The sequence below is a fragment of the Stomoxys calcitrans genome, chromosome 3 (assembly GCF_963082655.1).
Source record: "Stomoxys calcitrans chromosome 3, idStoCalc2.1, whole genome shotgun sequence".
Classification (NCBI taxonomy): domain Eukaryota; kingdom Metazoa; phylum Arthropoda; class Insecta; order Diptera; family Muscidae; genus Stomoxys; species Stomoxys calcitrans.
The window spans coordinates 119,366,732-119,381,856 of NC_081554.1; the positions used below are offsets into that span (position 1 = coordinate 119,366,732).

At 38.1% G+C, this 15,125-nt stretch overlaps 1 long non-coding RNA gene across 1 annotated transcript; it reads right to left on the minus strand.

Annotated features, from left to right (window-relative positions):
- Positions 1–11,674: 11,674 nt before the first annotated feature.
- On the minus strand, positions 11,675–12,376 carry LOC131996347 (uncharacterized). Its single transcript, XR_009397789.1, has 2 exons — positions 11,950–12,376; positions 11,675–11,890 (listed from the first exon to the last, which is right to left on the minus strand). It is a non-coding gene; the product is annotated as an uncharacterized LOC131996347 (long non-coding RNA).
- Positions 12,377–15,125: the final 2,749 nt, after the last annotated feature.

Here is a 15,125-nt window from a genome sequence, read left to right on the forward strand (position 1 = left end):
TTTTGATATAGCTGCCATATCAACCGATCTTGGGTCTTGACTTCTTGAGCCTCTAGAGTGATTTCTTGAGCCTCTAGAGTGCGCAATTCTTATCCGATTGGAATGAAATTTTGCACGACGTGTTTTGTTATGATATCCAACAACTGTGCCAAGTATGGTTCAAATCGGTTCATAACCTGATACAGCTGCTATATAATCCGATCTGGGATCTTGACTTCTTGAGCCTCTAGAGGTCGCAATTATTATCCGATTTGCCTGTAATTATGTACTACGGATCCTCTCATGACCATCAATATACGTGTTTATTATGATCTGAATCGGTCTATAGCCCGATACAGCTCCCATATAAATCGATCTCTCTATTTTACTTCTTGAGCCCCCAAAGTACGCAATTCTTATTCGAATTGGCTGACATTTTACACAGGTCTCCAACATGTAATAATATGATAATAGCAGAGCAAATCTTTTCTTATATCCTTTTTTGTCTTAGAAGAGATGCCGGGAGAAGAACTCGGCAAATGCGATCCATGGTCCTCCTGAGTCCATACATATATTGGGTTGCCCAAAAAATAATTGCGTATTTTTTAAAAGAAAGTGAATGCATTTTTAATAAAGCTTAGAATGAACTTTAATCAAATATACTTTTTTATACCCACCACCGAAGGATGGGGGTATATTCATTTTGTCATTCCGTTTGCAACACATCGAAATATCCATTTCCGACCCTATAAAGTATATATATTCTTGATCAGCGTAAAAATCTAAGACGATCTAGGCATGTCCGTCCGTCTGTCCGTCTGTCCGTCTGTCTGTTGAAATCACGCTACAGCCTTTAAAAATTGAGATATTGAGCTGAAATTTTGCACAGATTCTTTTTTTGTCCATAAGCAGGTTAAGTTCGAAGATGGGCTATATCGGACTATATCTTCATATAGCCCCCATATAGACCGATCCGCCGATTTAGGGTCTTAGGCCCATAAAAGCCACATTTATTATCCGATTTTGCTGAAATTTGGGACAGTGAGTTGTGTTAGGCCCTTCGATATTCTTCGTCAATTTGGCTCAGATCGGTTCAGATTTGGATATAGCTGCCATATAGACCGATCCTCCGATTTAGGGTCTTAGGCCGATAAAAGCCACATTTTTTATCCGTTTCTGTTGAAATTCGGGACAGTGAGTTGTGTTGGGCCCTTCGACATCCCTTGTCAATTTGGCCCAGATCGGTTCATATTTGGATATAGCTGCCATATAGACCGATCCTCCGATTTAGGGTCTTAGGCCCATAAAAGCCACATTTATTATCCGATTTTGCTGAAATTTGGGACAGTGAGTTATGTTAGGCCCTTCGACATCCTTCGTCAATTTGGCTCAGATCGGTCAAGATTTGGATATAGCTGCCATATAGACCGATCCTCAGATTTAGGGTCTAAGGGCCATAAAAGCCACATCTTTTATCCGATTTCACTGAAATTCGGGACAGTGAGTTGTGTTAGGCCCTTCGACATCCTTTGTTAATTTGGCCCAAATCGGTTCAGATTTGGATATAGCTGCCATATAGACCGATCCTCCGATTTATGGTGTTAGGCCCATAAAAGCCACATTTATAATCCGATTTTGCTGAAATATGGGACAGTGAGTTGTGTTAGGCCCCTCGACATCTTTCTTCAATTTGGCCCAGATCGGTTCAGATTTGGATATAGCTGCTATATAGACCGATTTCTTGATTTAAGGTTTTGGGCCCATAAAATGCTCATTTATTGTCCGATGTCGCCGAAATTTGGGACAGTGAGTTAAGTTAAGCCCCTTGACATACATCTGAAATATCGCACAGATCGGTTCAAATTTAGATATAGCTGCCATATAGACCAATATCTAGGTTTTAGGTTTTTAGGCCATAAAGACGCATTTATTGTCTATGGTATGAAATTTTCACCGAATTTTCATGAAAGGTGGTTTACATATATACCCGAGGTGGTGGGTATCCAAAGTTCGGCCCGGCCGAACTTAACGCCTTTTTACTTGTTTACACTTTTTTTCTAAAGCAAGCTTAAAGTAACAGCTGATAACTGACAGAAGACTCACAAGCTGTGAAAAAATTTGTCAACGCCGACTATATGAAAAAATCCGCAATTTTATATATATATATATATATATATATATATATATATATATATATATATATATATAGATATATATATATATATATATATATATATATATATATATATATATATATATATATATATATATATAGATATATATATATATATATATATATATATATATATATATATATATATATATATATATATATATATATATATATATATATATATGTGTGTTTGGAGGGACGCCTCTCACCAAAAACATCCTCCAAAGGGGACAAATTTACGACCATAGCAATATGGGAGAAAAGCACGACTTGGATATTAATATTCGGGAAAAGTGTCTATGGGGCTACCCCACCCCCACAACACCACCCAAATAGTAAGTATTTTCTGACTATTTCAAGATGAGGCTCAAATAAAAGGGTTTTTAAAGTGGAACACGAATCCAATATATATTTTCAAGGCCAACTCACTGAGTGGCCGCCTATCCCCCAAAACATCCCCCAAGCCGGCCATGTTTGCCGACTATGGAAATATTTGGGAGTAGACCACGCATCTGATCAACATTAGGGGCCAACTCCTAGCGGACGTCCCTCCACCATAACAACCTCAATTTACTGGGGTTTTTCTCCTTTTCCAAAACACCCCACAAACAGCAATTTTTTAGTGACCATCGCAATATGTGGCTCAAACAAAGGTATTTTCGAGTAGAATACCAATCTGATATCCAAATGTGGGACCACATTTCTGGGGGTCCACCCCTTTCCCAAAACACCACCCAAACAGGGCTTATTTACTGACCATGGGAATATGGGGCTTAAATGAATGGTATTTGAGTGTAGAATTTGAATCTGATATCCAAATATGGGACCAAGTGTTTTGGGGGCCGCCTCTCACCAAAAACATCCCCAAAGGGGAAAAATTTACGACCATAGCAATATGAGGCTCAAATGAAAGGTCTTTGGGAGTAAAGCACGACTTAGATATTAATATTCGGGAAAAGTGTCTATGGGGCCACTCCACCCCCACAACACCACCCAAATAGTAAGTATTTTCTGACTATTGCAATATGAGGCTCAAATATATTGCAATATGAGGCTCATATATACGTGTCTTCCGAATTTCAGTTTCAGGGCCTTTGCGAACCCATTTATTAACCTACTTTCTCAACATTTTGTACGTTTCTACATTTCAAATTTAAGAAAATTTTGATTTCGATGACTTAGCCTGCATACCCAAAAGATAGGATTTGCCAGACTTTATCCCGTACTAACTAGTTTTAGTTATCTGACTATTGCGATATTAGGCTCAAATAAGAGGGTTTTTAAAGTGGAACACGAATCCGATATATATTTTCAAGGCCAACTCACTGAGTGGCCGCCCATCCCCCAAAACACCCCCATCCCCCAAAACACCCCCCATCCCCCAAAACACCCACAATCCCCTAAAACACCCCCCAAGCCGGTCATTTTTGCCGACTATGGAAATATGGGGCTATAATTAAAGGTTTGTGGGAATAGACCACGTATCTGATATCAACATTAGGGGCCAACTGTCTAGCGGACGTCCCTTCACCATAACAACCCCAATTTCTGGGGGTTTACTCCTTTCCCAAAATACCCCACAAACAGCAATTTTTTAGTGGCCATCGCAATATGGGGCTCAAATAAAGGTATTTGGGAGTAGAATACGAATTTGATATCCAAATGTAGGACCATGTATTTAGGGCATCATCCCTTTCTTAAAACACCCCCAAGGGAAAAAATTCTTCGACCATGTCAATATGTGGCTCAAATAAAGGTATTTGAGATTAGAAAACGAATTTGATAACCTATTTTGGGGCCATGTGTTTGGGGACGCCTCATCCTGTAAACTCCTCTTAAGCCAATGGCAATATGGGGTTTAAATAAATGGTATTTGAGAAAAGAGCATGATGCTGATATTTTTTCAGGGCCAAGTGCCTGGGGAACCACTTCACCCCTGAAAACACCCCTAAACAATATATCATGAGAGTAGCGGGTTGAAATAAAAAGCTATGGCAGCTATGACAGTTTCGCTAGCCGTACGTAGAATAGCGTTTCAAGCGCCTTTATCTTCTGTGCCCATTATATAATCTCTGACACAAAGTTTCGAGGTGTCCTTCACCGATTGATCTTTCCATTTGGCTTTTGGTCGTCCTGATTTGCGTGTACCACCATGATTGCCATCAAAAGACTTATTCGCTGGAGCTTCTTTATCCATTCTGACAACATGACCTAGCCAACGCAGCCGTTGTGTTTTGATACGTGTAACTATGCTATCGTCGTTATACAACTCGTGGTTTATACGTCGCAAACTGGTCCATATATTTAACGAAGAATCTTTCTCTCAAACAATGCCTCGTCTACTTTCACAAGTAACCATGGCTTAGAACCATATAAAAACACGGGTAGTATCAGTGTCTTGTGCAGTGTACTCTTCGTCTGTGGAGAGGTTAGCCTTGTTGCTAAAACTGCTTACCTAATCCAAAGAATCATCTGTTTACCAGTATTATTCTTCGCTTTATTTCAAAACTGGTGTCATTCGTTTCGGTTACGACGGCGCGTTTATTGGCGTTATACCTTAAATCGAGAGATTGGTCTATATGGGGGCTATATTAATATTTAAACCTACATGGACCATATTCGGCACATATATCAAGGAACTTGAAAAAACGGGTGGTGCTGCTTTTATAAGCTTAAGACTCTAAATCGGAATATCGGCAAAAATTTTAACGTTGTTGGTCCACAGGATACAATTAGAAGATATTGTGTCTAAAGAGCACATTTATATTCAGAAAAGTTCTTATAAACCGAATGATTAACTTTTTTAAGATTTTCAATTTATCCATTTTGACTCACACATTTTGCATGTATGTTGTGTTTATTTTGCATATATACTGCATAAAAAATGCATATTTCAGATATGCACTCAACATTCGTTTTCTTACACCAAACTATTCATAAGTACAAATTATGATCGAAATCGGCCAATAAATAAGAAGTACGTATATTTCCGTTCTCTGCTTATAAAGATATCACCACGATTGATTAAATTACAAAATAATTCGAATGAATTTGAAATTTTGCGGTAAGAATGTACGATTTTTTTTCTGGTTAGTGCATATTATAGAAGTCGATTTAGCCAAGTCCATCCGTTCATCGAAAACACATTAACTTTCAAATGAGTACAGCTTCCTTTCGAGTGTCTACTTCTTGAGTATCTACATAAAGCAATTTTTATACCCACCACCATAAGATGGGGAGTATACGAATCTAGTCATTTCGTTTTCAGTAGTATACATATATTCTTGATAGTCTCGACATTTTGAGTGAATCTAACAGTCCGTCAGTCGAAAGCATGATAGCGCTCCAACGAATGTAGATAGTTTTGCACAGTCACATCTTATTGATGTAGATCGTTGGGGATAGCAAATGGGCCATATCGATTCTGATTTGGATATACCTCCCAGATAAACCGATCTCCCGATTTGACATCAGGAGCCCCCAGAAGCCACAATTGTTATCCGAATGGGGAGAAATTTTTGCATTTTTGTTACGACTTCCAAAAATCCTCCCAAGTACGGTCCTAATAGGTCTATAACCTGATATATTGTAGCTTCAATTAAAATCGATCTCTCGATTAGTCTTCTTAGGCGCCCCATTGAAGCTTCAATTGGTTCTTATTTGGCAGAAATTTAGTACGCAAAATATACATAAGTCTTCGATTATGTTGAATTAGTGAAATTTTTTGCAGAATCCATGGTTCCCAAGATTCGACTCGGCTGAACTTAGAACATTTTTAATTGTTATTCAAATATAAATGAGCATCGAAAACTGACTTGAAACTTTATTTACATCCCCACGTCTTCCCTCGTAAAATATATTATCCAAGATACAAAAATAAAAAATAACTCGAATAATCACATTACGCCTGCAGTGTTGATTGCGGTAAATAGTCGCTATTGAGCAGATTCATAAATGGCTTGCAAAGAAGGTGTCTCGCTGGCTTCTTATGAATGAAATTTAACTGAGGATGGATGGAATAGAATGCGCAAAGAATATGTACACGTAGTTAGACAGCGTTTCTCGTCTTATTATTCCAGGGCTTTTGTAATTTAGTTATCTTGATAAATGATAAAAATGAGCAACATTGGAATAACCAGCAGGCTTTCTGGCACACACACACACATATACCACCACCAGTTACATCAGCAAGGTAGAAAGGTGCGATGCTTCCTTCGCCGACCCTAGCATAGAATTTGCAGCAGGTAACCTGACACTGTTATCGCCACTGCGGTGGTTGTAAATATTTGAATAGGTGGCACAATTCGCTTAGCAAAAGCGTGCTTCTGCTCATCATTATTGCTATCAACCGACAACTAAAAGGCCATAGGAAGCGCACACACGCGCCTGGAAACACTAAAAGCATTTCTCCGCTTTTGGGTTGACTTCCTTAACCTTGCTATATAGCAACGCCAAGGTAAAGATCAGCTGCAGATACGCTCACCTCTCCTTCGTCATCGCCATCGTCATGGTCATAGCCATTGTCGCCCCAATCGTCTTACATCTACAATACATATTTGTGTGCGAACTCATTTATGGTTGCCTTGGTTCGCCTTGACTTAGCTGGTATGGTCTGGTGATTTGGAATCTCTTGGCTGCTGGTGGCCGATGGGTTATTAAGACTTTGCACCGCCACTATGGATGGCTATTGTGGTTATGGCTACGCCATGGTCCAGTCGCTGGGTTATGGTGGCAAAGCTTTGGGGGCTGTGTGCCATTATAACTGCGAACAATAATGTGTATGAAGGATAACGAGTTGAGATGTTCCAAAGCATATCGGGTCGGAAAACAAACACAATAAAATAAATAAATTTATGCTTATGCAGATAGAACGAACAGAGTCACTAACAGAATAACCGTCCCTTCAAGGTACCGCCGCACAGTGGGTTGACTACCTTCGACTCTGAAAAACAAAAAACAATTCTAAACTTTTCTCAGCGGTCCATGACACTATCGCCGGAGTCAAACTTAAGGCCAAAAACAGAATGAGCCTATCAAATGAGCAAACATCAAAAAGCATTGCGCAAAAGTTATGGACATGTTAACCGATTGAGGCAATATGGGATTCGAATGAAAGTTGAGTAGAATACGTGTTTGTTATTAAAATTTGCCGCCACGTCTCAAGAACGCAGGCCTTATCCATAAATTGTCCCAAAAAGCCCCTCAAACGGACATTAAAACCGATCGAGATAATATGGGGCTCGAATTAAACGTATTTTGGAGCAGAATACGAATCTGCTTTTAACATGTTCCTCCACGTTTCAGGAGACTATCTTGTACTTTGGAAGGAACGATATGGAACTCAAATCCAAGGTATTTGAGAAAGAAAAATTGAGTTAGATTTAAGAAGTAAGAGCGAGCTAAGTTCAGCCGGGCCGAATCTTATATACCCTCCACCATAGATCGCATTTGTCGAGTTCTTTGCGCGTTATCTCTTTTTAGACAAACAAAGAATAATGAAAAAGAACTGTTATGCTATTGGAGCTTTATCAAATTGTAGTTGTAGATTCGGACCATATATGAATTGAATGCTAAACTCTGTAGAAGTCATTGTGTAATATTTCAGGTCATTCGGCTTAGAATTGCACCTTGTAGGGGCTCAACAAGCAAAATCGGAAGATCGGTTTATATGGGAGCTGTATCAAGGTATAGATCGATTGAGACCATATTTCACATATATGTTGAAAGTCGTGGAACAAGCCGTTGTACAAAATGTAAACCAAATAGGACAATAATTGCGCCATCTAGAGGCTCAAGAAGTCAAGATCCCAGGTTGGTTTATATGGCAGCTATATCAGATTATGTACCGATTTGCGCCATACTTAACACAGTTGTTGGGAGTCATAACAAAACACCTCATGCAAACACCTCAGTCAAATCCTAGTTAGCGTGCTTTCGACAGACAGATGGGCGGACGGACATGGCCAGATCGACTTAAAATGTCATGTCAATCAAGAATATATATACTTTATAGGGTCTTGGACGAATATTTCGAGGAGTTACAAACAGAATGACGAATTTAGTACACCCCCATCCTATGGAGGAGGGTATACAAATTTTGCACCAAATTCAGGGGGTCATTGAAAGTGGAATAATTTTTTAAGAATTTTAAACACAAAGCTGTGTCAGATCGTACTTTCCTCGCCATACTCAAACCGGTGCGAGCCTAAGCTCCAACAAGGTAATGATCCGAAACTTTGCTCGATCCTCGGATGGATCGTATATCTAACACACTGGATGGATGCTTTCCGTCTATTGCAACGGGATCAATTTGCTTCCTTACTTCTTGGGGACAGCCAGTGGCTCTGTGATTTGTTCATGCTGAAATTTCTAGATATATATTCTTTAAAGTGTCTTAGACGAATATTTCGAGGAGTAACAAACGTGATGCCAAATTTAGTATAACCGCATCCTATGAGTATATGGGTATAAAAAGGTCGCGTATAAGTATGCAGTGAATTGTTTATTTTTTATATAATTTATCAATCCGAATTTAAGACAAACGTCATTTCAAGTCCATGATCATACAAATTCCCATTGTGCAGTGCCTATGTACTATGCTTGCATGTTGTTACATCTTCTCGTTACCATCTTTTCACAATGTGAGCTTTAGTCACGATGCACACCACAAGCGACTTTCATGGAATTACATTGAAGTCCTTCAGATGCCCGACGTCCATAAGAAGATATCAAAAGTGTTTATTGTTATGTTCGTATTGATAAGAATGCTGTTAATATTTCTTCCCTTTGTGGGCATTGCCTTCATCTTATCTACCATTTAGTGTTTGGTGTTCATTGTCCTGAATTGCCCTTTATAATTTAATTATATTTTAAGGTATAATTTTAATATCACAAATATTTTTATGGCTTGTTCCCATTATGCTAGCATAAAATTTTATAGGCGGTGCAGATATTAAACGAATTATTTCTCAAATGGATAGCACAAAAGACGTTCTGATGGACTAGAAATTTTCGATGCCTGTGGGGGAGTATGACTTAGAAGTTAACAATGCTTGCCCAAATTAATCTTCAAATTAGGAGACATGACTTAAAAAAGGTTGGAATAGTTTTGAGTTATCCGTATAATCTGCAAAGCGCTGGACAACGAAATATGAAAACACATAAAATCATCTCAGTGGGAATGTTGTTAAGTTAAAAGACGAGCCTACTATAAAATGCTCTTCATCTACCCTATAAGTGTAAATTGGCCGACACATTAAATTGACGCTTTACTTAATTCTGAACCGATTTAGATGAATGTCGATGGGTAATGAAAAAATCCACACAGAAATTCGATCAAAACCGGGAAAGTTGTTATTAGCCCCTGGGATTTTGCATTTCCCGGTTTTTTAAAAGTCGAGCCGACTATAAAATGCTCTTCATCTTCCCTATAAGTGCAAATTGGCCGACACATTATATTGACGCTTCATTTATTTCTGAACCGATTTCGAGGAATGTCGATGGGTAATGAAAAAATCCACACAGAAATTCGATCAAAATCGGGAAAGTTGTTATAAGCCCCTGGGATTTTGCATTTCCCGGTTTTTTCTATCCCTGAAAAAATACCTTTAATTTCCTGGGTTCCCGGAAACGTTCTTATTGTTCCATAAACATAAAATTACCGTGTTTATATACTGGATCAAGGTTTTTGGCATCAAACATCAAATTAATTCAAATTACCCTGGAATTTTGAAATGAATTTTTTCAATGATTATTTCCAGAATTTCATTTTCGGACACAGACAATATTGAAAGCAATAAATGATTGTTATTATAGATATATACTTTTCACCTTTTATATACATGCATGTGAACACTAAAACTTGTCTGAGCGGTTCGGGTAAAGATAAGCGGAAAACTAATCCCAATTAAATTTGCTGCTTAATTTTACAGCACCCCGGTTTGGGGGGTTTCCGGTGAAAGAGGTTAAACTTTGTGCTTTTTGTTCAAGTCCTTTTCACGGCGCCTGGGCATAGACGTAGAATGACCATTAAGGGCATGTGGTTACTATCGATGTCAGCTCCTCGTCTAGTTTTTACATCTATCAAAGAACCCAGAATGCGTTTGCTGAAAAGTTCGTGATCGATTTGATTAGGCGTATTTCCATCTGAAGATTCTCAAGTATATTTGTGTATATTTTTTGGGGGAATTTTGTGGCTCCAATAAAAAGCCGGTTTCGCGAAGAGAAATCAACAAACCTGTCGCCGTTGTCATTCCTGGTGTCGCCAAGTCCTATCATTCCCATGAATGATTCCCTATCATTACCATGATTGATTGTTACTGCCCACCTTGGCATTTAAATCTTCCATAACAAATTTAATGTCCCCATAGTGGTACCTATCTTGAATATCCATAGTTCCGGATTTCGGTCATCGTACTTCACTTAAGCCGAGGATGTCTAGGTTGTAGTTTGTCATCTCGTTCTGGACTTGGTAAAGTCTCGATAATTCTGAGAGAGTTCTAACGTTCCATGTTCCAATTATAAACCGCGTTCTGAATCGAGAGGTTGCCATCGGTGTGTTGTCATTTCCATTATTCCTTGTTGATGTTTCTGTAATCATTATTATTAGATGGATGGCGGATTCGGCCATCACATCGGTACCTAGTGCTGGGGCTGCCAGCGACTCTATAGGCCTGGAGGTCTGCGAGCGCCACCGTTGGTCATTTCTTTTGGCTCCTCCCTTGCCGACCCTTTTGCACGGACCCATCGTGTTCGTTTTCGTATCAGTGCAAACGGGACACCACTTGCGCAAATTTCATTTCTGCGGTGCTCGTTATATCTGATGAGCTTCCCTCCATTCCCTACCTGGAGAGACATCCGAAGGGAGAAATAGCATGGAAATTTCACATGGAAGTGGCTTGGAAAGCTGAATACAAAAAATGTAGGCCGCTCAATGAAGGAATATCCATTATTGAAGATTATGAGCTTTTCGCCAAATTGTTACATTAAGAGTTTAGCTTGTAAGGGAATTTGGAGTTTTTATTCTTTTCACAAAAGCAAAAGCTTCTTTCAATTTTTTTTCGAAAATGTTTTACCGTTGTATATTGTACAGCACTAACTTCATAGGTCTTGTCGCGACATTCGATTTTTGAAAGAACGCTATCCTTCGTACAAATAAGGGCTGCACAAGCCGAATTGAAAGAACCCATGACGGCTGTGATAGCATGCCATTGTCCTGTTAGGTAATGCAGAACAAATAAAGTAACAGATACTACCCATCGCAACTGCATACCACACTCACAGATGTATGCTCCAAAGACCAAAAGCGCCATGACGTGCAATAACAGCGGCATGTAGGTGACGATCTTCTCAAGTACATCTTAAACAAAACAGCATGTCGTGATGCATAATTTGTTGCCATTTCATTGTGGTGGGCTCTGCAAATAAACAGTTGCAATGGAATGAGAAATATGCAGTACATATTTCAGAAAATAAACAAATGGTTGAGAAAATACATTTTATGCATTTAAGGGAATTTCTAAGTGAAATATAAAATGTGTTTATTCTCATTCAATAAAGACAACCAACAAAATTTTTTGTTACAATATAATGTCACGTTTTGGGAAAAAATGGGAATGTCAAAGTCAGTAATTTATCATAATTATAAAAATTCAAACAGAAATAAATTTAAAAAAAAAAACAAGTAAAAGCGTGCTAAGTTCGGCCGGGCCGAGTCTTGGAATCCCAACACCATGGATTCTGCAAAAAAAATTTTACAAAATAAGTTTATTTGATGGGTATTATTTTATTCTACTTACCAAACTTCTGTCAAACCAGCAAACATTAAAGCTTCTAGGAACAAGGATGATCAAGAGACCGCTTTACATGGGAGCTATATTAGGTTATAGACTGATTTGGCACAGTTGTTGGAAGTCGTAACAGCACACCGCAATGCAAAATTTCAGCCAAATCGAACAAAAATTGAGGCTTGTAAGGGCTCAAGAAGTCAAATCGGGAGATCAGTTTATATGGGAGCTATATCAGATTAAAGACCGATTCGGACCGTACTTGACACAGTTTTTGAAAGTCATAAAAAAACACTACATGCAAAATTTCAGACAAATCGGACAAAATAAACTAATTTTATTCTAAACAAATAATTTCAGCAACAATTTTTAAAATGATAAAATTTTATATTTATATATTCTACAAAGACAACATTTTGCTGAAGCCAGGGCCGCCTTAAAGTTATTTTACTTGAGGACAAAATTGTAATAAAATTCTAAGCGGAAACGAAATTTGAACGACATTTTTTCCAAAGACAATTTTTTTTTAATTTTTTCAAAAGACTATATAATAATTGAATTTTTTCCCAATACAAATTTTTATAGACAAAAATTCCAATAACTTTTTCTTAAAGACTAAATTTTAGTGAATATTTTTATACTCTACACCACTGCTGTGGTACAGGGTATAATAACATAGTGAATTAGTTTGTAACACCCAAAAGGAAGAGAGATAGACCCATTGATAAGTTTACCGATCGACTCAGAATCACTTTCTGATTCGATTTAGCTATGTCCGTCTGTCTGTCTGTCCATGTTAATTTGTGTACAAACTACAGATCGCAATTTTCATCCGATCGTCTTCAAATTTGGTATGGGCATGTTTTTCGTCCTAGAGAGAAAGCCTATTGAAATTGGAAAAAATCGGTTTAGGTTTGGATATAGCTGCCATATATATGTTCGTCCGATTTGCAGTAATAATGCAATAAAATTGTCATTTGTTAACCGATTCTCTCGAAATTTGGTAGGAAGGATTTTGTTATGACTTCCGACATTACAGATTTGGATATAGTTCCCATATATATGTTCGTCCGATTTGCAGTAATAATGCAATAAAATGGTCATTTGTTAACCAATTCTCTCGAAATATGGCAGGAAGGATTTTCTTATGACTCTCAACATTACTGGAATTTCATGGAAATCGGTTCAGATTTAGACATGGTACTAATATATATATTCTCGTCTGATTTGCAGTAACATTGCAATCAAATGGTCATTTGTTAATCGATTATCTAGAATATGGCGGAAGGATTTTCTCTTCCTTTCCGACATTATAGATGAATTTCATAGAAATCGGTTCAAATTTACATATAGCAGTTATATACGTATATCGCCCGATTTCCACTTCTAGAGCCCCTACAAGAGCATTTTTTTACCAATCTTGCCAAAATTTTGCACAACGCTTTTCTCGGCGAGTTCCACATTATCAAATTTTGGGTAATTTGCAATAATGTTGTCATTTGTGAACCGTAGTTATTACAGTTTAATAACCCATCTGAAAACATCCGGCTAGGTCCAACAAAATTTGTTCAGAATTAGGTAAAAATTTTAGAGAAAAAACACTCTCAAGACAGCCTAAACTCGAAATTATTTTCTAAAGCAAAAATTTCAATGAATTTTGGGTCACTACATTTTGCATAAACATTTTTGCAGTCCTTTTATACCCTCCACCATAGGATGGAGGTATACCAATTTCGTCATTCTGTTTGTAACAGCTCGAAATATGCATCTGAGACCCCATAAAGTATATACATTCTTGATCGTCACGTCATTTTAAGTCGGTCTAGCCATATCCGTCCATCTATCCCACCGTCCGCCTGTCTGTCGAAAGCACGCTAACTTTCGAAGGAGTAAGGTTAGCCGCTTGAAATTTTGCACAAATATTTTTGTTAGTGTAGGTCGGTTGGGATTGTAAATGGGCCATATCGGTCCATGTTTTGATATAGCTGCCATATAAACCGATCTTGGGTCTTGAATTCTTGAGCCCCTGGAGGGAGCAATCTCATCCGATTTGGCTGATATTTTGCATGAGGTGTTTGTTATTACTTCCAATAACTGTGCTTAGTATGGCGCAAATCGGTAAATAACCTGATATAGCTTTCATAAATACCGATCTGGGATCTTGACTTCTTGAGCCTCTACAGGACGCAATTCTCACCGACAGGATCGAATTCTCATTCGAAAGCACGCTAACTTTCGAAGGAGTAAAGCTAGCCGCTTGAAATTTTGCACAAGTACTTCGTATTAGTGCAGGTTGGTTGGGATTGTAAATGGGCTATATCAGTACATGTTGTGATATAGCTGCCATATGAACCGATCTTGGATCTTGACTTCTTGAGCTAATTCTAATCCGATTTGGTTGAAATTTTGTATGAGTTGTATTATTATGACTTTCAACAACTATGCTGAGTATGGTTGAAATCGGTTCATAACCAGATATAGCTGTTATATAAACCTATCTGAGGTCTTGACTCCTTGAGCGTCTAGAGGGCGCATTTTCATCAAATTTGGCTGAAATTTTGCACGACATGTTTTCGCATGACTTCCAACAACTTTGCCAAGTATGGTTCAAAGCGGTCCGTAACCTGATATAGCTGCCATATAAACCGATCTTGAATCTTGACTTCTTGAGCCACTAGGGGGCGCAATTCTCATCCGATTTGGCTGAAATTTCGCATGACGTGTTTTGTTATAACTTTTAATAACTGTGTCAAATAGTGTTCAAATCGATCCATAACCTGATATAGCTGCCATATAAACCAATCTGGGATCTTGATTTCTTGAGCCCTTAAAGGTCGCAGTTATTATCCGATTTATACTGAAATTTTGTACAATGGCTTCTCGCATGACATTCAACATACGTTTTAAATTTTGTCCGATTCGGTCTATAGCCTGATACAGCTCCCATATAAACCGATCTCACTACTTTACTTCTTGAGCCCCTTAAGGGCGCAATTCTTACTCGAATTGAGTAAGGGCGAATTGAGGGCGCAAAAAAAAAACATTCAAATCAATTATGGTCTGAATCGGACCATTATTTGATATAGCTCCAATATTATAGCAATTCTTTTCTTTTATCCTTTGTTTGCCTAAAAGGAGATATCGGGAAAAGAACTCGACAAATGTTGCCCATGGTGGTGGGTATATAA